At 39.2% G+C, this 24,098-nt stretch overlaps 1 long non-coding RNA gene across 1 annotated transcript; it reads right to left on the reverse strand.

Moving 5' to 3' along the window:
• Positions 1–8,569: 8,569 nt before the first annotated feature.
• LOC129432290 (uncharacterized) lies at positions 8,570–15,881 on the reverse strand. Its single transcript, XR_012359327.1, has 3 exons — positions 15,418–15,881; positions 13,214–13,327; positions 8,570–8,623 (listed from the first exon to the last, which is right to left on the reverse strand). It is a non-coding gene; the product is annotated as an uncharacterized lncRNA (long non-coding RNA).
• Positions 15,882–24,098: the final 8,217 nt, after the last annotated feature.

Consider the following 24,098-nt stretch of genomic DNA (forward strand, 5'->3'; position numbering starts at 1 on the left):
TAGACTATAACTTTACAACACTTGTGTGTGTTTACTCATGATTTATGAGGACACATGTGACTATTGTACTTGACTCAGCAGTAGACTTTAACTTTACAACACTTGTGCGTGTTTACTCATGGTTTATGAGGACACATGTGACTATTCTACGTGTGTGTTTACTCATGGTTTATGAGGACACAAGCCTTTCCGTATACTGTTAACACACAGGTGTTTTAGGATGTTAACTGCAGAATCACATTTAGTAGAAATTACAATTTCACTTCAGATCAAATTATAACACGTGTGACACAAATTTGACAAAATTATTAACAAACCTCTTTAGGAGATGTGACTTCATTTCCTGAAGCGACAGGCTCATGGACGAGCTGGAAGACAGAAAAAAAGAAAAAATGAGCTATAATGTGACTCAGCGGTAGACTATAACTTTACAAACTTGTGTATGTTTACTCATAGTTTATGAGGACACATGTGACTATTGTACGTGTGTGTTTACTCCTGGTTTATGAGGACACATGTGATTATTGTACGTGACTCAGCAGTAGACTATAACTTTACAACCCTTGTGTGTGTTGACTCATGGTTTATGAGGACACATGTGACTATTGTACTTGACTCAGCAGTAGACTATAAGTTTACAACACTTGTGTGTGTTGACTCATGGTTTATGAGGACACATGTGACTATTGTACTTGACTCAGCAGTAGACCATAACTTTACAACACTTGTGTGTGTTTACTCATGGTTTATGAGGACACATGTGACTATTGTACGTGTGTGTTTACTCATGGTTTATGAGGACACAAGCCTTTCCGTATACTGTTAACACACAGGTGTTTTAACATGTTAACTGCGGAATCACATTTAGTAGGAATTAGAAAATTTCACTTCAGATCAAATTATAACACGTGTGTCACAAATTTGACAAAATTATTAACAAACCTCTTTAGGAGATGTGACTTCACTTCCTGAAGCGACAGGCTCATGGACGAGCTGGAAGACAGAAAAAAAGAGAAATGAGCTATAATGTGACTCAGCGGTAGACTATAACTTTACAAGACTTTTGTGTGTTTACTCATAGTTTATGAGGACACATGTGACTATTGTACGTGTGTGTTTACTCATGGTTTATGAGGACACATGTGACTATTGAACGTGACTCAGCAGTAGACTATAACTTTACAACACTTGTGTGTGTTTACTCATGGTTTATGAGGACACATGTGACTATTGTACGTGTGTGTTTACTCCTGGTTTATGAGGACACATGTGACTATTGTACGTGTGTGTTTACTCATGGTTTATGAGGACACATGTGACTATTGAACGTGACTCAGCAGTAGACTATAACTTTAAAACACTTGTGTGTGTTTACTCCTGGTTTATGAGGACACATGTGACTATTGTACGTGTGTGTTTACTCATGGTTTATGAGGACACATGTGACTATTGTACGTGTGTGTTTACTCCTGGTTTATGAGGACACATGTGACTATTGTACGTGTGTGTTTACTCAAGGTTTATGAGGACACAAGCCTTTCCGTATACTGTTAACACACAGGTGTTTTAGGATGTTAACTGCAGAATCACATTTAGTAGGAATTAGAAATTTCACTTCAGATCAAATTATAACACGTGTGACACAAATTTGACAAAATTATTAACAAACCTCTTTAGGAGATGTGACTTCACTTCCTGAAACGACAGGCTCATGGACAACCTGGAAGACAGAAAAAAAAGAGAAATGAGCTATAATGTGACTCAGCGGTAGACTATGGGGTGGTTTCCCAGACAGGGATTAGCTTAATCCAGGACTAGGCCTTAGTTTAATTAGGAAATATAACTAGTTTTAACAAACATGCCTTACTAAAAACATTACCTGTGTGCATTTTGAGGAAAACAAAAGGCACTGATGTATTTTAAGTAATGTCAGTGCAAGTTGTTTTCAGTTTGGACAGCTCTTAAAAATGTTTTAGTCTAGGACTAGTCTAATCCCTGTCCGGGAAACCGGCCCTATAAGTTTACAACACTTGTGTGTGTTTCCTCATGGTTTATGAGGACACATTTGACTATTGTACATGACTCAGCAAGTAGACTATAACTTTACAACACGTGTGTGTTTACTCATGGTTTATGAGGACACATGTGACTATTGTACTTGACTCAGCGGTAGACTATAACTTTACAAGACTTGTGTGTGTTTACTCATGGTTTATGAGGACACATTTGACTATTGTACTTGACTCAGCGGTAGACTTTACCTTTACAACACTTGTGTGTGTTTACTCATGGTTTATGAGGACACATTTGACTATTGTACTTGACTCAGCGGTAGACTATAACTTTACAAGACTTGTGTGTGTTTACTCATGGTTTATGAGGACACATTTGACTATTGTACTTGACTCAGCGGTAGACTTTACCTTTACAACACTTGTGTGTGTTTACTCATGGTTTATGAGGACACATTTGACTATTGTATGCGACTCAGCGGTAGACTTTACCTTTACAACACTTGTGTGTGTTTACTCATGGTTTATGAGGACACATGTGACTATTGTATGCGACTCAGCGGTAGACTTTACCTTTACAACTCTTGTGTGTGTTTACTCATGGTTTATGAGGACACATGTGACTATTGTACATGAATCAGCTGTAGACTTTACCTTTACAACTCTTTTGTGTGTTTACTCATGGTTTATGAGGACACATGTGACTATTGTATGCGACTCAGCGGTAGACTTTAACTTTACAACTCTTGTGTGTGTTTACTCATGGTTTATGAGGACACATGTGACTATTGTATGTGACTCAGCGGTAGACTTTACCTTTACAACACTTGTGTTTGTTTACTCATGGTTTATGAGGACACATGTGACTATTGTACTTGAATCAGCGGTAGACTATAACTTTACAAGACTTGTGTGTGTTTACTCATGGTTTATGAGGACACATGTGACTATTGTACTTGACTCAGCGGTAGACTATAAGTTTACAACACTTGTGTGTGTGTACTCATGGTTTATGAGGACACATGTGACTATTGTACGTGACTCAGCAGTAGACTATAACTTTACAAGACTTGTGTGTGTTTACTCATGGTTTATGAGGACACATTTGACTATTGTACTTGACTCAGCGGTAGACTTTACCTTTACAACACTTGTGTGTGTTTACTCATGGTTTATGAGGACACATTTGACTATTGTACTTGACTCAGCGGTAGACTATAACTTTACAAGACTTGTGTGTGTTTACTCATGGTTTATGAGGACACATTTGACTATTGTACTTGACTCAGCGGTAGACTTTACCTTTACAACACTTGTGTGTGTTTACTCATGGTTTATGAGGACACATTTGACTATTGTATGCGACTCAGCGGTAGACTTTACCTTTACAACACTTGTGTGTGTTTACTCATGGTTTATGAGGACACATGTGACTATTGTATGCGACTCAGCGGTAGACTTTACCTTTACAACTCTTGTGTGTGTTTACTCATGGTTTATGAGGACACATGTGACTATTGTACATGAATCAGCTGTAGACTTTACCTTTACAACTCTTTTGTGTGTTTACTCATGGTTTATGAGGACACATGTGACTATTGTATGCGACTCAGCGGTAGACTTTACCTTTACAACTCTTGTGTGTGTTTACTCATGGTTTATGAGGACACATGTGACTATTGTATGTGACTCAGCGGTAGACTTTACCTTTACAACACTTGTGTTTGTTTACTCATGGTTTATGAGGACACATGTGACTATTGTACTTGAATCAGCGGTAGACTATAACTTTACAAGACTTGTGTGTGTTTACTCATGGTTTATGAGGACACATGTGACTATTGTACTTGACTCAGCGGTAGACTATAACTTTACAACACTTGTGTGTGTTTACTCATGGTTTATGAGGACACATGTGACTATTGTACGTGACTCAGCAGTAGACTATAACTTTACAAGACTTGTGTGTGTTTACTCATGGTTTATGAGGACACATGTGACTATTGTACTTGAATCAGCGGTAGACTATAACTTTACAAGACTTGTGTGTGTTTACTCATGGTTTATGAGGACACATGTGACTATTGTACTTGACTCAGCGGTAGACTATAAGTTTACAACACTTGTGTGTGTGTACTCATGGTTTATGAGGACACATGTGACTATTGTACGTGTGTGTTTACTCATGGTTTATGAGGACACATGTGACTATTGAACGTGTGTGTTTACTCATGGTTTATGAGGACACATGTGACTATTGAACGTGACTTAGCAGTAGACTATAACTTTACAACACTTGTGTTTGTTTACTCATGGTTTATGAGGACACATGTGACTATTGAACGTGACTCAGCAGTAGACTATAACTTTAAAACACTTGTGTGTGTTTACTCATGGTTTATGAGGACACATGTGACTATTGTACGTGTGTGTTTACTCATGGTTTATGAGGACACATGTGACTATTGTATGCGACTCAGCGGTAGACTTTACCTTTACAACTCTTGTGTGTGTTTAGTCATGGTTTATGAGGACACATGTGACTATTGTACATGAATCAGCTGTAGACTTTACCTTTACAACTCTTGTGTGTGTTTACTCATGGTTTATGAGGACACATGTGACTATTGTATGTGACTCAGCGGTAGACTTTACCTTTACAACACTTGTGTGTGTTTACTCATGGTTTATGAGGACACATGTGACTATTGTACGTGTGTGTTTACTCATGGTTTATGAGGTCACAAGCCTTTCCGTATACTGTTAACACACAGGTGTTTTAACATGTTAACTGCGGAATCACATTTAGTAGGAATTACAATTTCACTTCAGATCAAATTATAACACGTGTGACACAAATTTGACAAAATTATTAACAAACCTCTTTAGGAGATGTGACTTCACTTCCTGAAACGACAGGCTCATGGACGAGCTGGAAGACAGAAAAAAAACAGAAATGAGCTATAATTTGACTTAGCGGTAGACTACAACTTTACAACATTTGTGTGTGTTTACTCATGGTTTATGAGGACACATGTGACTATTGTACGTGACTCAGCAGTAGACTATAACTTTACAAGACTTGTGTGTGTTTACTCATGGTTTATGAGGACACATGTGACTATTGTACTTGACTCAGCGGTAGACTATAACTTTACAAGACTTGTGTGTGTTTACTCATGGTTTATGAGGACACATGTGACTATTGTACTTGACTCAGCGGTAGACTATAAGTTTACAACACTTGTGTGTGTGTACTCATGGTTTATGAGGACACATGTGACTATTGTACTTGACTCAGCGGTAGACTATAAGTTTACAACACTTGTGTGTGTTTACTCATGGTTTATGAGGACACATGTGACTATTGAACGTGACTCAGCAGTAGACTTTAACTTTAAAACACTTGTGTGTGTTTACTCATGGTTTATGAGGACACATGTGACTATTGTACTTGACTCAGCAGTAGACTATAAGTTTACAACACTTGTGTGTGTTTACTCATGGTTTATGAGGACACATGTGACTATTGTACTTGACTCAGCAGTAGACTTTAACTTTAAAACACTTGTGTGTGTTTACTCATGGTTTATGAGGACACATGTGACTATTGTACGTGACACATCAGTAGACTACAACTATAAAACATTATAGTGTGTTTACTCATGGTTTATGAGGACACATGTGACTATTGTACGTGTGTGTTTAGCCATGGTTTATGAGGACACATGTGACTATTGTACGTGACTCAGCGGTAGACTTTAACTTTAAAACACTTGTATGTGTTTACTCATGGTTTATGAGGACACATGTGACTATTGTACTTGACTCAGCAGTAGACTTTAACTTTAAAACACTTGTGTGTGTTTACTCATGGTTTATGAGGACACATGTGACTATTGTACGTGACTGAGCAGTAGAGTATATCTTTACAAGTCTTGTGTGTGTTTACTCATTGTTTATGAGGACACATGTTAATATTCTAGGTGTGTGTTTACTCATGGTTTATGAGGACTCATGTGAATATTGTACTTGACTCAGCGGTAGACTTTAACTTTAAAACACTTGTATGTGTTTACTCATGGTTTATGAGGACACATGTGACTATTGTACGTGTGTGTTTACTCATGGTTTATGAGGACACATGTGACTATTGTACGTGACTCAGCGGTAGACTATAACTTTACAACACTTGTGTGTGTTTACTCATGGTTTATGAGGACACATGTGACTATTGTACTTGACTCAGCGGTAGACTATAACTTTACAACACTTGTGTGTGTTTACTCATGGTTTATGAGGACACATGTGACTATTGTACGTGACTCAGCAGTAGACTGTAACTTTACAACACTTGTGTGTGTTTACTCATGGTTTATGAGGACACATGTGACTATTGTACTTGACTCAGCGGTAGACTATAACTTTACAACACTTGTGTGTGTTTACTCATGGTTTATGAGGACACATGTGACTATTGTACTTGACTCAGCGGTAGACTATAACTTTACAACACTTGTGTGTGTTTACTCATGGTTTATGAGGACACATGTGACTATTGTACTTGACTCAGTGGTAGACTATAACTTTACAACACTTGTGTGTGTTTACTCATGGTTTATGAGGACACATGTGACTATTGTACTTGACTCAGCGGTAGACTATAACTTTACAACACTTGTGTGTGTTTACTCATGGTTTATGAGGACACATGTGACTATTGTACGTGACTCAGCAGTAGACTATAACTTTACAAACACTTGTGTGTGTTTACTCATGGTTTATGAGGACACATGTGACTATTGTACATGACTCAGCAGTAGACTATAACTTTACAAGACTTGTGTGTGTTTACTCATGGTTTATGAGGACACATGTGACTATTGTACTTGACTCAGCGGTAGACTATAACTTTACAACACTTGTGTGTGTTTACTCATGGTTTATGAGGACACATGTGACTATTGTACGTGACTCAGCGGTAGACTATAACTTTAAAACACTTGTGTGTGTTTACTCATGGTTTATGAGGACACATGTGACTATTGTACTTGACTCAGCAGTAGACTATAACTTTACAACACTTGTGTTTGTTTACTCATGGTTTATGAGGACACATGTGACTATTGTACGTGTGTGTTTACTCATGATTTATGAGGACACATGTGACTATTGAACGTGACTCAGCAGTAGACTATAACTTTACAACACTTGTGTGTGTTTACTCATGGTTTATGAGGACACATGTGACTATTGTACTTGACTCAGCGGTAGACTTTAACTTTACAACACTTGTGTGTGTTTACTCATGGTTTATGAGGACACATGTGACTATTGTACTTGACTCAGCAGTAGACTATAACTTTACAACACTTGTGTGTGTTTACTCATGGTTTATGAGGACACATGTGACTATTGTACTTGACTCAGCGGTAGACTATAACTTTACAAGACTTGTGTGTGTTTACTCATGGTTTATGAGGACACATGTGACTATTGTACGTGACTCAGCGGTAGACTATAACTTTACAACACTTGTGTGTGTTTACTCATGGTTTATGAGGACACATGTGACTATTGTACGTGACTCAGCGGTAGACTATAACTTTACAACACTTGTGTGTGTTTACTCATGGTTTATGAGGACACATGTGACTATTGTACGTGACTCAGCGGTAGACTATAACTTTACAACACTTGTGTGTGTTTACTCATGGTTTATGAGGACACATGTGACTATTGTACTTGACTCAGCGGTAGACTATAACTTTAAAACACTTGTGTGTGTTTACTCATGGTTTATGAGGACACATGTGACTATTGTACTTGACTCAGCGGTAGACTATAACTTTACAACACTTGTGTGTGTTTACTCATGGTTTATGAGGACACATGTGACTATTGTACGTGACTCAGCAGTAGACTATAACTTTACAAGACTTGTGTGTGTTTACTCATGGTTTATGAGGACACATGTGACTATTGTACTTGACTCAGCGGTAGACTATAACTTTACAACACTTGTGTGTGTTTACTCATGGTTTATGAGGACACATGTGACTATTGTACGTGACTCAGCAGTAGACTGTAACTTTACAAGACTTGTGTGTGTTTACTCATGGTTTATGAGGACACATGTGACTATTGTACGTGACTCAGCGGTAGACTATAACTTTAAAACACTTGTGTGTGTTTACTCATGGTTTATGAGGACACATGTGACTATTGTACTTGACTCAGCGGTAGACTATAACTTTACAACACTTGTGTGTGTGTAATCATGGTTTATGAGGACACATGTGACTATTGTACTTGACTCAGCGGTAGACTATACGTTTACAACACTTGTGTGTGTTAACTCATGGTTTATGAGGACACATGTGACTATTGTACGTGTGTGTTTACTCATGGTTTATGAGGACACAAGCCTTTCCGTATACTGTTAACACACAGGTGTTTTAACATGTTAACTGCGGAATCACATTTAGTAGGAATTACAATTTCACTTCAGATCAAATTATAACACGTGTGACACAAATTTGACAAAATTATTAACAAACCTCTTTAGGAGATGTGACTTCACTTCCTGAAACGACAGGCTCATGGACGAGCTGGAAGACAGAAAAAAAACAGAAATGAGCTATAATTTGACTTAGCGGTAGACTACAACTTTACAACACTTGTGTGTGTTTTCTCATGGTTTATGAGGACACATGTGACTATTGTATGCGACTCAGCGGTAGACTGTAACTTTACAACACTTGTGTGTGTTTACTCATGGTTTATGAGGACACATGTGACTATTGGATGTGACTCAGCAGTAGACTATAACTTTACAAGACTTGTGTGTGTTTACTCATGGTTTATGAGGACACATGTGACTATTGTACGTGACTCAGCAGTAGACTATAACTTTACAACACTTGTGTGTGTTTACTCATGATTTATGAGGACACATGTGACTATTGTACTTGACTCAGCAGTAGACTATAACTTTACAACACTTGTGTGTGTTTACTCGTGGTTTATGAGGACACATGTGACTATTGTATGCGACTCAGCAGTAGACTATAACTTTACAACACTTGTGTGTGTTTACTCATGGTTTATGAGGACACATGTGACTATTGTACGTGACTCAGCAGTAGACTATAACTTTACAACACTTGTGTGTGTTTACTCATGGTTTATGAGGACACATGTGACTATTGTACTTGACTCAGCAGTAGACTATAACTTTACAACACTTGTGTGTGTTTACTCATGGTTTATGAGGACACATGTGACTATTGTACGTGACTCAGCAGTAGACTATAACTTTACAACACTTGTGTGTGTTTACTCATGGTTTATGAGGACACATGTGACTATTGTACGTGACTCAGCAGTAGACTATAACTTTACAACACTTGTGTGTGTTTACTCATGGTTTATGAGGACACATGTGACTATTGTACGTGACTCAGCAGTAGACTATAACTTTACAACACTTGTGTGTGTTTACTCATGGTTTATGAGGACACATGTGACTATTGGATGTGACTCAGCAGTAGACTATAACTTTACAAGACTTGTGTGTGTTTACTCATGGTTTATGAGGACACATGTGACTATTGTACGTGACTCAGCAGTAGACTATAACTTTACAACACTTGTGTGTGTTTACTCATGGTTTATGAGGACACATGTGACTATTGTACGTGACTCAGCAGTAGACTATAACTTTAAAACACTTGTGTGTGTTTACTCATGGTTTATGAGGACACATGTGACTATTGTACTTGACTCAGCAGTACTCAACGAAGTAAGAGAGATTTATGGGTAGGGCTGGGTATTGGCAAGGGCCTCCCGATACAATACGTATCATGATACATGGGCAGTGTTGTAATGTAACAAAGTAAAAATACTTCGTTACTGTACTTAAGTAGAAATTTCACGTATCTGTACTTTACTTCGCTATTTAAATTTATGTCTACTTTCACTTTTACTCCACTACATTTTCTAGATAAAATGTATACTTTTACTCCGATATATTTTCACTAAGCATATTCGTTACTCGTTACTACAAAATAAAATCAGAACAAATGTGTGCGACCTAAATAAAGGAGGTTTTAGCGAATCAGTGCTTCTAGATTGATTTACGCATGCTCCGCACACTCAATAAGGGAGGTTTTGGCGAATCAGTGCTTCTAGATTGATTTACGCACGCTCCGCACACTCTATTTCACGCACACTCTTTTTTAGCGTAGTGTTGCCAAAGGATGAGGAAGCACAACTGTAAGTGCAACGAAAGCACCTACTGGAGGACCTCCCGTTATCGTAAACGATAGGGATGCTCCGATCAGGATTTTTGCAGGCCGATACCGATCACCGATTTGTTGTCTTCGTGATCGGCCGATACCAATGCCGATACCGATTTTTCAAGCTGATATGCAAGCTCTTTGATGATTGTAACTTTTAAAAAAATTTCTAGATAAAGTAAAACCACAGATGTTGTCTTTGTTATATTACTTGCAGTAATTAGGTATATTATTGTTTTATTATACCACGGGTCTGTTGAATGCTGCATTCTGATTGGCTGAGAAGTGTTCTATGGGTGTTGATTATTTTTCTGTAAACCGCACACCCAACTTTTCAAATGTCTTAAAAATAGGCACCAGAGCAATGTTTGTGGTAACCGTGGTATAAGCGGAATAATTGACTCCGGTCCTTTGAATTATTTGAAAATAATGCACACCTGCCGTGTAACAGCACTCCGCTTCGCGTCGTGCCGCATTACCACCTTGGTGTGCATTATTTTCTTATAATTCAATGGCCCGTCGTCAATTAGTCCTTACATAGAGAATCAAATAAATTAGCACAACAAATATTTCTTCTGCAAAGATAAATTTAATATGCCTTTAAAAAGGCTTATGTCTGTAAAAACTAATGAAAATAAAACAGTTAACAGTCTTTACTGTATGAATTAAATATACACGCATTCGTATGAAGTACAACAGTTCTTTAGTGAAGAGCAGAGAGTGATTTTATTGAGAGATGAATTAGGTTACTGTAGCTTTAAGACTTGACAGAGATCGCTCTGTTCACGTGCACTGATGACAGGCTGCTGTGTGTGCGCGCGGCGGGTGTATGCAGACGAGAGCAGCTGTGAGGAAAATTAAAGTTTAAACGCTCAAAACTTTAAAACACATGCAAATAATAAACTTTTGACATGAGGATGCAATTGTCTGCGATAGATATGTGTTGTATACGCTGTTTGATGGGGATGTGAAGACGGGTCGCGATGTTAGGACCGGACCGCGTCCGCGTCCTCATAGAAAATACACATATCTCTGTAAAGGCAAAGAGAGAAATGCAAATCTACACGTCGCTCATCAGCCACGGGTTATAAAAATGCTCTCACTGCGTAAAAATTGTCTCTACGTGCAGCCGCATTGAGGAGCCATATCATGACAGACAAAAGTAAACAGAAAGATCGGTTCACGAGATCGGCAAATTTAACGAGGACCAATCGAGTCATTTAATGCCATTATCGGCCGATACCGATCTGCGGCCGATCGATCGGAGCATCCCTAGTAAACGACCACCCCGACGATGAACAGGGTGAGAAAGCTAACGTTATACATCCGTGGCCGTATTTGTAAGAAATGTTTTTGTACATTGGAATTAAAGATTCCCGATTACTGAATAAAGTGCCTCTTATGCCTAGCGAAAATCACTTACATTTTGTCATTTAAAAACTCCCCGTCCAACCTGAAGAATCACATCAAGGTACGTTAAAATAATAGTTATTAAGTAAAGCCACAATGTCAATGTGATTAAACATTAGTTATCATAAGCCGTATTAGATAATTATCTGTCTAATGTGATGGCCAGGCGCACATGTTTAATAAACGTTAACATTACACCGCTGATTTCCCATGGATTTATTTAATTCACAGAGAACTCTCAACTGAAACACGCTTAACGTTAACTGTTTATGGTAACATTATAGCATAACTGCCAGCCAAATATTCCCTCCGGTAGGCTAATGTTAGATTGTTAAAAACATGTTAATCAGTGGCAGGTTAGATAGAAAGTGTTAAGGACTATATTCACGTCTTTAAAAGCATCATACGTTTTGTCAAACTTGAGATTTCCTTTATGTTAATTAACTTAAAACTCAGTGGTTATAGGATAATGTTGTGCTAATGTTATACATTGTGAATGTACGCTTGCATTGTATCAAAGTCACAGTGCTTTCATTGCCACACAACGAGTTGGCATTTTTTTCTTAGTAGAGCAGCTAACTTAAAGGGATACTCCACTTTTTTCAAAAATATGCTCATGTTTTGAAAGAAATAAGTTATAATGTATTTTTCATTTTTACCTTAAGTTCATACAAAAGTGAAATTTCTGCTTTTTTATTTGATGTCAGCTCTAAAAATATGCTGTTTGCTCTTTGAACTTAAGAGAATTGTGCCTAAAAAGTGCTGAAAAAAAGACAGATTTTTATTTGATGATTGAGATTAAGAAGATAATGGGAACCCTGAATATGCTTTACCATAAGAAAGCCACAATAAAGTTCACAATCAAAGTTCTAACTGCTTGGTTTAAAAAAAAAACTTTTTACTTTTACTTCAAATACTTAAGTACATTAAATATCAGAAAATTACTTTTGATACTTAAGTACAGTTTATATCAGATACTTTAAGACTTTTACTTAAGTAATATTTTAAAAGTCAACTTTCACTTCTACCAAAGTCTTTTTCTAGTACAATACTTGTACTTTTACTCAAGTACTGCTTTCTAGTACTTTATACAACACTGTACATGGGTCATGATACGATACGTATCACGATACAATACAATACGTTGCATGTTGCGATACATTGCAATACTTTTTCAAGCTGAACAGCTCTTTGAAAGCTGCAGGTATTTTTAAATTTTCTGCCATTTTCTCACTCCCTAACTTCTGAGACATTGGCTGAATGGCCGTATATGGCATACGATACGTATCACGATACAATACAATACGTTGCATGTTGCGATACATTGCAATACTTTTTCAAGCTGAACAGCTCTTTGAAAGCTGCAGGTATTTTTAAATTTTCTGCCATTTTCTCACTCCCTCTAACTTCTGAGACATCACGATAGTTAGCTGTATCGATATTTTTGCACAGCCCTATTTATGGCCAACACACACACAAAGAAAAACTTACCTTTGATGGGATTAATATATTTTCTGGTTATGTTGTCTTTGTCCTTGCCCTTTTGTTCATGGATTTCTGCATCTTTCAGAGGATTTGGTCCTCTTCTCCGATGACTCCGAATCACTACAAAATATCATGTCAAGTAAATCTTTACAGATAAACAGTATAATATTAATAAGTGCTTAAGTTGAGAGAATTTGGTAATGCTTTGTTTCAAAATGGCTGCTTTTTCATATTCATAGTTACTAATATAAAAGATTTCATCATTAGCTATACGTTATTCTAACTGAAATTGACACTGCATATATTTATTTAGTTGAATCAGTAGGGCTGTGCCGGTTTCAGAATTGGTGATGATGACGGTTATGACGCGAGTCAAATGTGACGGTTCGTCACATAACCGTCTGGGGGGGGGTTTGCTTGTTTAAATGCTCGTGGATTGACGCGAAAGTGTCATTTTACCATAAAATCATGAATGTCATGCCAAGTGTGTTTTAAACAGTAATGAAATTTAACAGAAAGCAATTAAATATTTAAAAAACACTGTTGCCAGAAGACTGCGCTGTCACTCTCTGCCCAGCATAAATGAATCCTCTATCTATCATTATCTTAATAATCTTCAGAGAAACAGATTTGTGCCATGGGCTTTTAATGTCTATTATTGTGTCTATATCTGTCATTACACGGACCAGAACAGCACGAAAACAATGTGGATTAAAAAGCGTCTTGAAGAGGTTTTGCTCATAAATGCATGTAAAATAAAGTAATGTGAACTTGAGATTGTTATACTGTTATTAACTGCGCAGTATGCGCTGCAAACGCAGCCGGTGTAAAAGCACAATGGCCACGCGCGGCAAACGTTCTCCGCATACGCGCTGCTCAGTGCTCATGCTTGCGATGTGAAACCAGCATTTGAATAAACTAAACACTGATTAGCTACTTGTTCTACGTTTATTTACAATTAACAGCAAGACAACTAGCAGTGAATGTGCTTTCAGGAGAGTTCGTAGATTAACATGGGAGGATTTGAACTTGAAAAGCGGGCGGAGCCTTTCTGCGGTTAAAACATATTATGGTCGTTCATGTTTATTTGAATAATTATTTATTGTTTATTTAAATAGAAGGAAGAGATGATTTGAAAGGTATATATATTTAATATTTTAATAACACGGTTTTGTCGGTTATAGCGTTTTAATGACGGTGTTCAACTAGACCCGTCGGTCTCACGGTTATGTAATAACCGTCACACCCCTATGAATCAGTGTTTGTGAATTCACAATAGCATTATGCATTATTATAATTTTTAATTAGGGCTGCAATAAACTATTATTTTGATAATCGAATAATCTATCGATTATTAGACCATCAACTGATCATCGATTATTTTGATGACTAATCAGTGCGTTTTGAACTATTATTCAGCTTTTTTAATCAGTTAAAGTTACGTTTTACATATTCTTACTAATAATAAATGAAAAAGAAAATCACTTCAGCATATGAAATAGTTGTTTTAATGAATTTTGGGCAGGTCATTCTCTTAAGTTTTCAGATTTCTGTCTAGATCAAATTATACACAAATGCTTTCTAAGCATTGTTTAAATATATTTAAAAATTAAAATAAACAAAAACTGAGCAGCATTACAGACAAAATATTTTTTAACCCAAACATCTCTTGTCAGCAGTATTAAGAACCTATTTTCTAAAACAGACTATAGTATCTAAAAGAGTTACTACAATAACACTATTTATTATCACTATCCAAACTCCTAGGCTCGATAAAGGCTTTAATCTTTGGAAAATAAATCATCACATTACTGTAATTATATTGGTAACATTTTATAATAAGGATCCATGAATCATGAACTGATGTAAATGAATTCTCACTGAAATATGAAGTAATGCTGAGCATGTACTAGTTATAAACTAATAATGAGTCATCATTAACTATAACATAACTCAACACATAAATTCATTGTTTATTAATTCATTAACTAACAACTAAAAAACATGTTATGTTGTACTTAATGACGAATCCTTATTAATTTATAATTAGTACATGCATTACTCAGCATTAGTTCAGGCTGAAGTAAAAATAAGTTCATTATGATTCATGGACCCTTATTATAAAGTGTAACCATTATATTATTAATGTTATTATTATTATAGGTAGTACTGCATTCTCATTTATCTAATAAAGAGATTTAGGGTATTACCTCCCACCTAAGTGCTCCAACATGCACCATGTGCTCCCGTGAAAGGCAATATCTGTCTTTTATGTATTACACACGACAGCATTCTTGGTTTTTAAGTGTTGTAAAACTTTCATTTGCACTTCGCCATAACCTGCGCTGTGTTTTTTCATCCATCTTCTTCTATCGCAGATTTGTTAGGGCTGCATTACACTCTAGCGCTACAGCGTCGTAGCGGTCAAATCACGATATTACATGCATTTATATTTGTTTAAGTCTAAATGAGATGAAAACGACCACTCGACAACAAAGATATGTGTCGACAATTTTAATCGTTTCATGGTTTTAACATATAATGCAGCCTTGGAAAACCGTCTCATAATGCTTAATGTTTTCTCATCCTTGAAATTCGCCATATTCGCCATGTTTTATGGTTACTGCCACGGGCAAAATCATGCAATCAATGTTTTTTTAATCGAGGTCTCAAATCAAATACAGAAATCGTGACATGGTGAGAAAATCGCACGCTCCGTGCCCAGGGGAGCGAGAGACAATTGCCCCGTGTAGAGTTCACCTCAGCCAGCTTCGCTCAAACCGCGTGAACTGCGACATTAGAGAAAATTGTGCTTACTCAGATGTCAAACTACTGTATTATTAGGAGTTTGTTAAATTATCAAATAAAAAAATATATCGCAGCATTGTTTTTTTTTAGGCCCCGTGACAGTCTGCTGTGCCCAAGGCCACTTTATTTTACAACGATATACTGTATTTCATTCAAATTGTATTTCTTAATGATTAATTTACCACATTAGTTGAGATCTACATCATCTTTGCGTCTGAGAGCTTATTATACATTAACGTTACAGTGCTACACGCCATTGCTAGAGTTTTAAGTTATTAAATAACATCAAATGAACATTTGACAATTGAAACTAACTACGAGTTTCAACTATTTGTAAAAAATAAAAGATATTACTTACTTTTATCCCCACAGATCCAGCTGCTGCGTTTGTTCTGCTGCAAATCTCCTTGACTGTTCCGTCAATGGCACTTGGCGCGAATTTGTGTGTAATCTGGCGCGAATATGTGTGTAATATGGCGCGAATGTGTATACCACGCAATACCAATTCCCACCTACAGGGGCACTGTTCCGAGTTCACACAGACACATCATGGTTTAAGAGGACCATGTTTATAAACGTCATAAAAAAGGTAGGGAGTGTCATAACAGTAAAATAGCGACAATACTTAATAAAAGTATTAATATAGTAAACATACAAGCATTAATAATTTTTAGAATTATTATTAGTCATTAATTATAACAATTCAAATTTCCAGAATTACGAGACCACACAAAATGGTCTCATAAACCGAATGGTCTTGTAATGCTGGTATGTAAACCTGAAAATTGGTCTCATAAACCACATATGCCTACACACACACACACACACACACACACACACACACACACACACACACAATAAGAGAAAATCAATTTATAACAATTAATAAAAGTAATTATACTAGTCCAAACCACAGGGAAATAGTAAGGCAGTACAGAAGATGTATACAATTAACAATGTTTTAGATCACAATTATGGACAAGCAAGTTTCTCGGGAACCAGCTATAATGAGCAGTCCAGAATGTCAAAAGCATTGCTCATAACCCAAAAACAGGTTTACAAACACAAATAATAATCCCCAAAAATAAGGAGAAACAAACAAAAAAACCACAATTGATGCATTAAAAGTAGGGCCAATGTAAAGCGCCTCGTTTCTCTCACACCGAGAGCGAACCACGGCTCTGAGATAGTAACGTCTCACGTGGAGCATAAACGCTAGGCTCACAACAGAACCAGACAGTACACAGTCCAGTGTGCAATGGCACAGATAATGACGTCGGTAACAGCGGTGCAACACTGCAGCACGAGAATCAAAAGACAGCGCAACGGGAGACGCAGCGTAGAACAAAAGGGAAAACCCTAGAACAAACAAATATAATATTAAAACTAATCGCTACACCATACACTCACACATTGACTTTGTGCTAGACACTTACCGAACAGTGGTATCACCCCAGACAATTTACTGTTTTATGGCGCAGGAAACAGCAGGAAAACCCATAGCCAACTGAGGGTACACCATCACGTACACCACTAACAGCACAAGGGCACCAGCACAACAGACACACTAAAACCAACACAACATTACTTTTAAATGACAAACATAGATTAAAACTGCTAGCCATAGCATGTTAGCAAGAACTCACCTGCCGCTAATGTTGCAAACCCCCAGGGGGAAGTCGGACATGACGCATTCAAAGCAACAGCCAATCACCGCTTAAAAGGGGACTGCCACTCTCTGATAGGCGATACCAGCTGTCAGTCACAGCTCACCTAATCCTGCTACATATAGTATGTAAAAAGCGCTACTTTGCGTACTATATAGTATGGAAGTAGGCGGTTTGGGATTCAGCCTGTTTCTCAATATGCGTTATTCAGCGATCTTGCGTCCTCGCTGTACGTCATCATTAACAGTCGAAGTTCAATTCCAATTCTCAAGAACACAAGTACAGAGGACGGGTAAAAATACCCGGATGAGTTCGTGATATCAAGGATGCATCGAGTGCAGACTTGCGCGCTGAAATCTGGGGAGGTCACGTGACCAGCAGGAAGATCGCTCACATCTTAATTCTCTGTGTTCTCGCGACCTTCTGAGTTCGTTCTTCCGAGGTCGCCTGGCAAGACCAGTCTCCACGAGAACACTAGTCTGTTCTTTGCATTCTTGGACTTGAGAAACAGCCATAGACTCAGCAGTCTTACCTCGATCTGTTGACAGTTTGCAGCATTAGTAGACTCCTTGGATCAGCTACTAGGTCTCAATCTAGCTCTTCATCAGACGAAGACGTAAACATCCCCAGGGATGCATTTTCGCATGTCGCCAGTAGTGATGGCCAAACGAGGCTTTCTGAACCACTGAGGCTTTCCAGCCCATTGGTTCGCCAAAAGGTTCATTTGCCCGAAGCCTCATGAAACAGTGTGCTCTCTAGTGACACCTGCTGTTCAAAGCAATGAATCACACACAAATCTATTCATTTTGAGCAACCAAATTGTCATGGTGTGGGCTTTTGAATAAAGTATATTAAATAAATTATTTCTGCTTGTGTTAACCCATGTACACACAACTCACACATACACAACTTTGTGTTCAACTATTCAGTAGTTCTTTGGGTTAGTGATAACAGTGTCACAAGTCGGGGCGGACCCAAATGCTATGGAGTCACGCCCCTTCTACTTTCCACCTCGAGGAGGTTCCCAAAGCCACCCCAATGACCAGACACACAAGGTAAGAATGTAATTTAAATTAAGACTTTATTAAATTATTTAAAATCGTAGGTTGGGGAGGGAAAAGGGGAGATTATAATTAAAGGCCTCTTCTGGCCTCCAGGCAAAGCTCTCTATAAAAGGGGAGGGGACGGGACTTTTCAGGGTTTCCTCTTGGAATCCGTGGCGCCCTCCGTGATCCTGGAGGCAGAACTTCAAGCGGAGCAACTGCAGCTATGGTCAGTACTTTTCGTTGGCCCGTTCACTTCTGCAACACCGTATGGTTAACTTGTAAATGATTGTGACTCTTACTCTCCCTCTCTCTTACTTGCAGGTAGCTGGCAGCAACGGATGTGGTAAATGTTATTACAGGTGTCGGTTTCGTGGTTTTCTTCTTCTAGAGGGCTCAGGGCTGCAACCCCAGATCACACTGCACCTTTAACAGCGACTTTCCTACTTGCAGGCAGCTAGTGGCGGTGGATACGGTAAGCACTTTTCAGGTAACTGGTCTGCAGCTTTCCTTCTTGACAGGGCTGTAACACAAGAGCACACTTCACCTTTAACGGTAGCTTCCTCTTACTTGCGGATGGCTAGTAGCAGTGGATATAGTAAGTATTTTTACAGGTAACTGGTTCATAGTCTTCCTCCTTTAGAGGGCTCGGGGCTGTAACACAAGATCACACGGCACCTTTAACTGTGACTTCTTTCTTGCAGGTGGCTAGTAGCAGTGGATACGGTGAGTACTTTTACAGGTAACTGGTTTGTAATTTTCCTCCTTTAGAGGGTTCAGGGGTGTCACTCCTAGCCGAACGCTGCCCTCTCCTTCCCACACGTGGGATTTCTGGACAGGGGCGCACCTTTGAAGAGGTTCAGTGACAGGCAAGTTAGTACACAACCACACTCCAGCAATACAGCAGCTTCACTCTCATATGAACCAGCACTCTGAATTGTACTCACAGATGACCTGGGGCCCGTTTCAGAAAGGTGGTTAAGTGAAAACTCTGAGTTTGTTAACCCCGAAATAAGGGAAACTCTGAGTTTTCCGTTTCAAAAAGGGAGGTAGGTTAAACCTGAGACAGCGGGGTAAGTCAAGCCTGTTTCAGAAGAAGAGGTAACTTATACTCGGAGTCTGTTTCCGGAGTAACATACTCTCTGAACCTAACCTGGTCGGGAGCAGGTTTTATCCTGTAAACTCTGAGTTTCTTGTGGTCTCCTCCCCATTTTTAAAGGAGTAGCGGTGTTTAATCTTGTTAGTTGCTTTAGTACATTCATTCATTGTGCACATTTTTATCATGTACACTGTAAAAAAATTTTTAGCTGTCTTTAAAGGCGGAGTCCACGACGCGTTGGAAAAGGAGACGGGCCGACTACCAAAACACACTTATAGCCAATCAAATCAAATCAAATGCCGGTTTGCGTATGTGTGGGGCGGGTCTATCAACAGAAGGTCCAGATTCTATTGGGGTAGGGGCGTGTTTGTTTAGGTGATTTCAAATATCAACATTGGCTTTCAAACATCATGGACTCCGCCTTTAAGTTATAATTAAATTGCCAGTGCAAACCATTTTAACTTACGACTTTATATTTTTATATATTACACTAAACTTTCAACAAAAACAGTAAACTGAAATGACTTGTAAAGCTAATATGATATACTTAGGTGCATAGATCGTCTTAGTGACTAAAATGTCAAGTAGTTTTTTAGAGAATCTTGTAGATGATGATGTTGCATTCATTTGTAGGAAGTTAAATTTATGTCCCGAGAGGATTTTGAGACCCCGAGTGGTTTTTGTCATATCCGCTTACATTTATGTGAGCGAAATTATTATTTTTTGCAGTCATTTTAGATATATAAATATCATTATATGACTAATATCAGTCTTTGTGGTGCTCTTACATTTATACAGTTGCCTTGACATTTCTTACATATCCACTCATCATTATTGCTGGTCTAGTGGGTAGTGCTGTGTGTAGTAGTTGGGCCAGACGTACTGTCGGTGATTGGAGTTCGAATCCCGCCTGGGCGAATTTTTTTTTATTCATGACAAACATTTGTAAAGTTCGTAGCCTTATATGACAAAGTATTATGCTTAATTTTAATTTTTAGCTGCGCTGCTGTCAACTTTTTGTCCATGGGATTGCATGTGCATGTAAATGAATATAATAACGTACAGTCCTCAGTTTATTTACTTTGGATATTTTAACTGTGATGAAAAATTAAATGTACGCATTTACTAGAGTAGCAATTTACAAAAACAACTCTTTTCTTTAAAATATATGCTCGTAGTTGCTGTACACTTGCAGTAACACTTTCAGTTTTAGTAGTAAAAATGATTAAGACCTCTTTGTCACGTGCTGTTGCCATGGTAAATCGTAATATCTGAGCTCCATTGATGATGGCTTTTCATTGTGGCTGTGCACGCGCTTAACTCAGAGTCAATCTACTCAGAGTCGATTGAACTAACTCAGATCAGCTTTTCTGTAACCGAAAACTCAGAGTTTACTCTCTCAGAGTAAATCAACTCAGAGTTCAAGTTTAAACTCAGAGTTGGTTGAACCTCCTTATTGAAACGGGCCCCTGGGCTTCCTGTACCCTTTTTCCACTCTCGATCGCTGAACAGCATGTAATGAACAGGCACTTCACTCGCCTCACGATGTCTTCTCCCTTCTTCCACAGCCAAAACTCTGACCCGTGATGGCTCCTGAGTTCTGACAAACAGGTACACAGCACTTCACTGCAATACAATCATGTGTACACACTCACTCGGTATAGTCAAAACTCACCCACGACACACTTTAAGTGAACAATAAGGTCAGACAAAGGTCTTCGTGGAGTCGGCCGGAGGGTTTGCGGGGCGCTGTAATGATGAAGGCCAGAGATTTAAAATGCAGCTGCTACGACAATCCTTACTCCTAGTGGTGCTATGTTTCCGGCTCACCCACCACTCGACTCCGTGATGGGGCCGCTATTTCGGTTTACTGAGGACTCACACACGTTAAGTATTTCACTCTTAATATGCACATTTCATCTGAATACTCTCTGTACTCACGGTGACTGAACACACTTCCTCTCCGGCTCCCCCACTAGCTGGTTTCCTTTCCGATAGCACGGAATCCAATCCCTATCGTCCAAATGTTGCACACACACATCTACGGGACAGGTAAGTCAATGTTTCCAAATATAACAGAGGTTTCCAAACATACTCAGCCAAACCGAATGTCCTCCGTCTTTGTTATCAGCCACTGTTTCGTTTTCTGTCTCCGTCCTCGGGTCCAAACATTCACTTCACTACTTCAACACAATGTTCCGCCTGCACCGCCACACTACACAGCCACACACGCAACCAAAGTCAAGCTGCAACTCCAACACCAACCTTCTGTTTTCAAGGCCTCTTTATCCTCCTTCGATTTCTTCTTTCCTCCAATCACAGACCGCTGTGTTCATTTGTCACACCTGCATCTCATTCGTTTGATTTCGCTTGCAGCGTTTTTCCGAAAGTTCCGGTGTTTTCGCTTCACCCTCCGGGTGGGGGCCATTTCCGGGCGGAACTAAATCTTCAGAATCTTGGTTCCGCCCCACGTAATCGTCACCGTGTGACAACAGTGAATGCACCAAATGAGTGTAAAGAAATTATTGTGAGTACACTGCAGTGCTGACTGGGAATGCAATAGTAGAGTGCTTATGGGACTGGGAGTGCAATAATGTAGTGCTTATTGAACTGGGGGTGCAATAGTGCTGTACTTATGGGTCTGTAAGTGTGGAACAGCAAACTGCAACACGAAAAATTGTTTACTGGTTTTTATTTAGAAACAAAAGTTTTTTAACAGTATTTGGATTGATGTCTGTTTTTAGAAAACACCCTTTCACAGGGCACCGATGATGCTGGACAACATAAGAAGGTCAGTGCCAGGCTGCCAGCTTATATAAATTGAGCTTCTGTTTGTTCCAATATCCCAATGGATCCTCAGTCCTTCTAGGCTATCCCTAATACAGTCTAGTCTTATAATAATAATAATAGTAATACTAACAGCAATAATATGTATAATAATAACACTACTACCAATATAGGCTATATATATTCTCTAATGATTTACTGAACTAGGCTATGTATAATTTACTCTAATAATCTACTAAACTAGTGTACTATAATATATAATACAGGCTATGATATATAATGATAACTATACCACAAACTCACTACACCTTGCCACTACTCGCTACTACATCCATAAGCGATTCTCAGAATGAAGCAATGACGTATTCAACAGAAAACGAGGCCTCGTTTGTCATCGTCACGTGATTTTCACGGAAACAATATAAGCGTCGAATCGGGGCTTCATCTGGAACGCCCCTTTTTGCTCGACACAAGCTCCGGAGCCTCGCTTCAGATGTCCCATCACTAGTTGCCAGTCCCACTGCCATTCCTGCTACGCCGGACGTCACACCTGAACCCAAGGCTTCTTCTCGTGGCCGCATACCGACCCGATCATCCCACCGTTCTCCAAGACGTCGAGGCCAGCCTTCGCCGCCCCCGACAAGACATCCATTTTCTTCCCCGGCTTCCTCATACTGCTTGGCCACCCTGACTATCCCACCCATCGGGAAGTGGACCGTAGCCTGCCTGAGACAAGCACTGGGTAACTCGGATATACAGGCTTCAAGAAAAATGAATAAAGCTGAGTTGTATGGTCTGTATGTCTCCCTACAGGCTACTCCCAAGAAGACCCACAGACAGAACAAAGCCCGCAGGGCTCAAAACTCACCTGTCCAACCACCTCCATCGTCTGCCCGTTCAGAACACAGCTCGCTTCACCAAACCAGTCACAGCAACAGGGCTCCAGCGAGTCTAGGCCACGTCCCAGCAGGTCCTTTTCCACCTCTCGACGAGACCCAGCCCTCTGCCATTGCCGCCGCAGCACCGCAAATGGCCGGGGTTAGCAGCCTCCCCTCAGCAGCTCAGTTTTATAACCCTCATAACCCTTTTCTTTTTCAGTGGCCTCCAGCTCCTGTCACAGACTCTAGTGTGAAGCTATCGCAGCTAGCAGCACAGGCTAATCCATATCAGCAGTCTCTCTACCCACCAGGTTACAACCTCGCCCACATACAGCAGTGTACCGCTCTACCATCTCAAACAAGCGTGGGCCCGCCTCCGTTTGCAGCTCAAGCCCACACTTCATCCTTTTGTCCTTCACACCTTCCAACTAACTTTCATTTTCAAACCTCTACAGGTCACCCAAGCACGATGCCGCCGCCGACATTCACAACTCTGGATTATACCCTTCCCAGCTCTTCCGCACCAACTAAATCACCATACTCTCTCTTTACAGCAACTCTGATGCCCGCGCCATCCAACGCAGTGGCCATGGAACCCCCACCGGTATC

This window comes from Misgurnus anguillicaudatus, chromosome 2 (genome assembly GCF_027580225.2).
Source record: "Misgurnus anguillicaudatus chromosome 2, ASM2758022v2, whole genome shotgun sequence".
Lineage (NCBI taxonomy): Eukaryota > Metazoa > Chordata > Actinopteri > Cypriniformes > Cobitidae > Misgurnus > Misgurnus anguillicaudatus.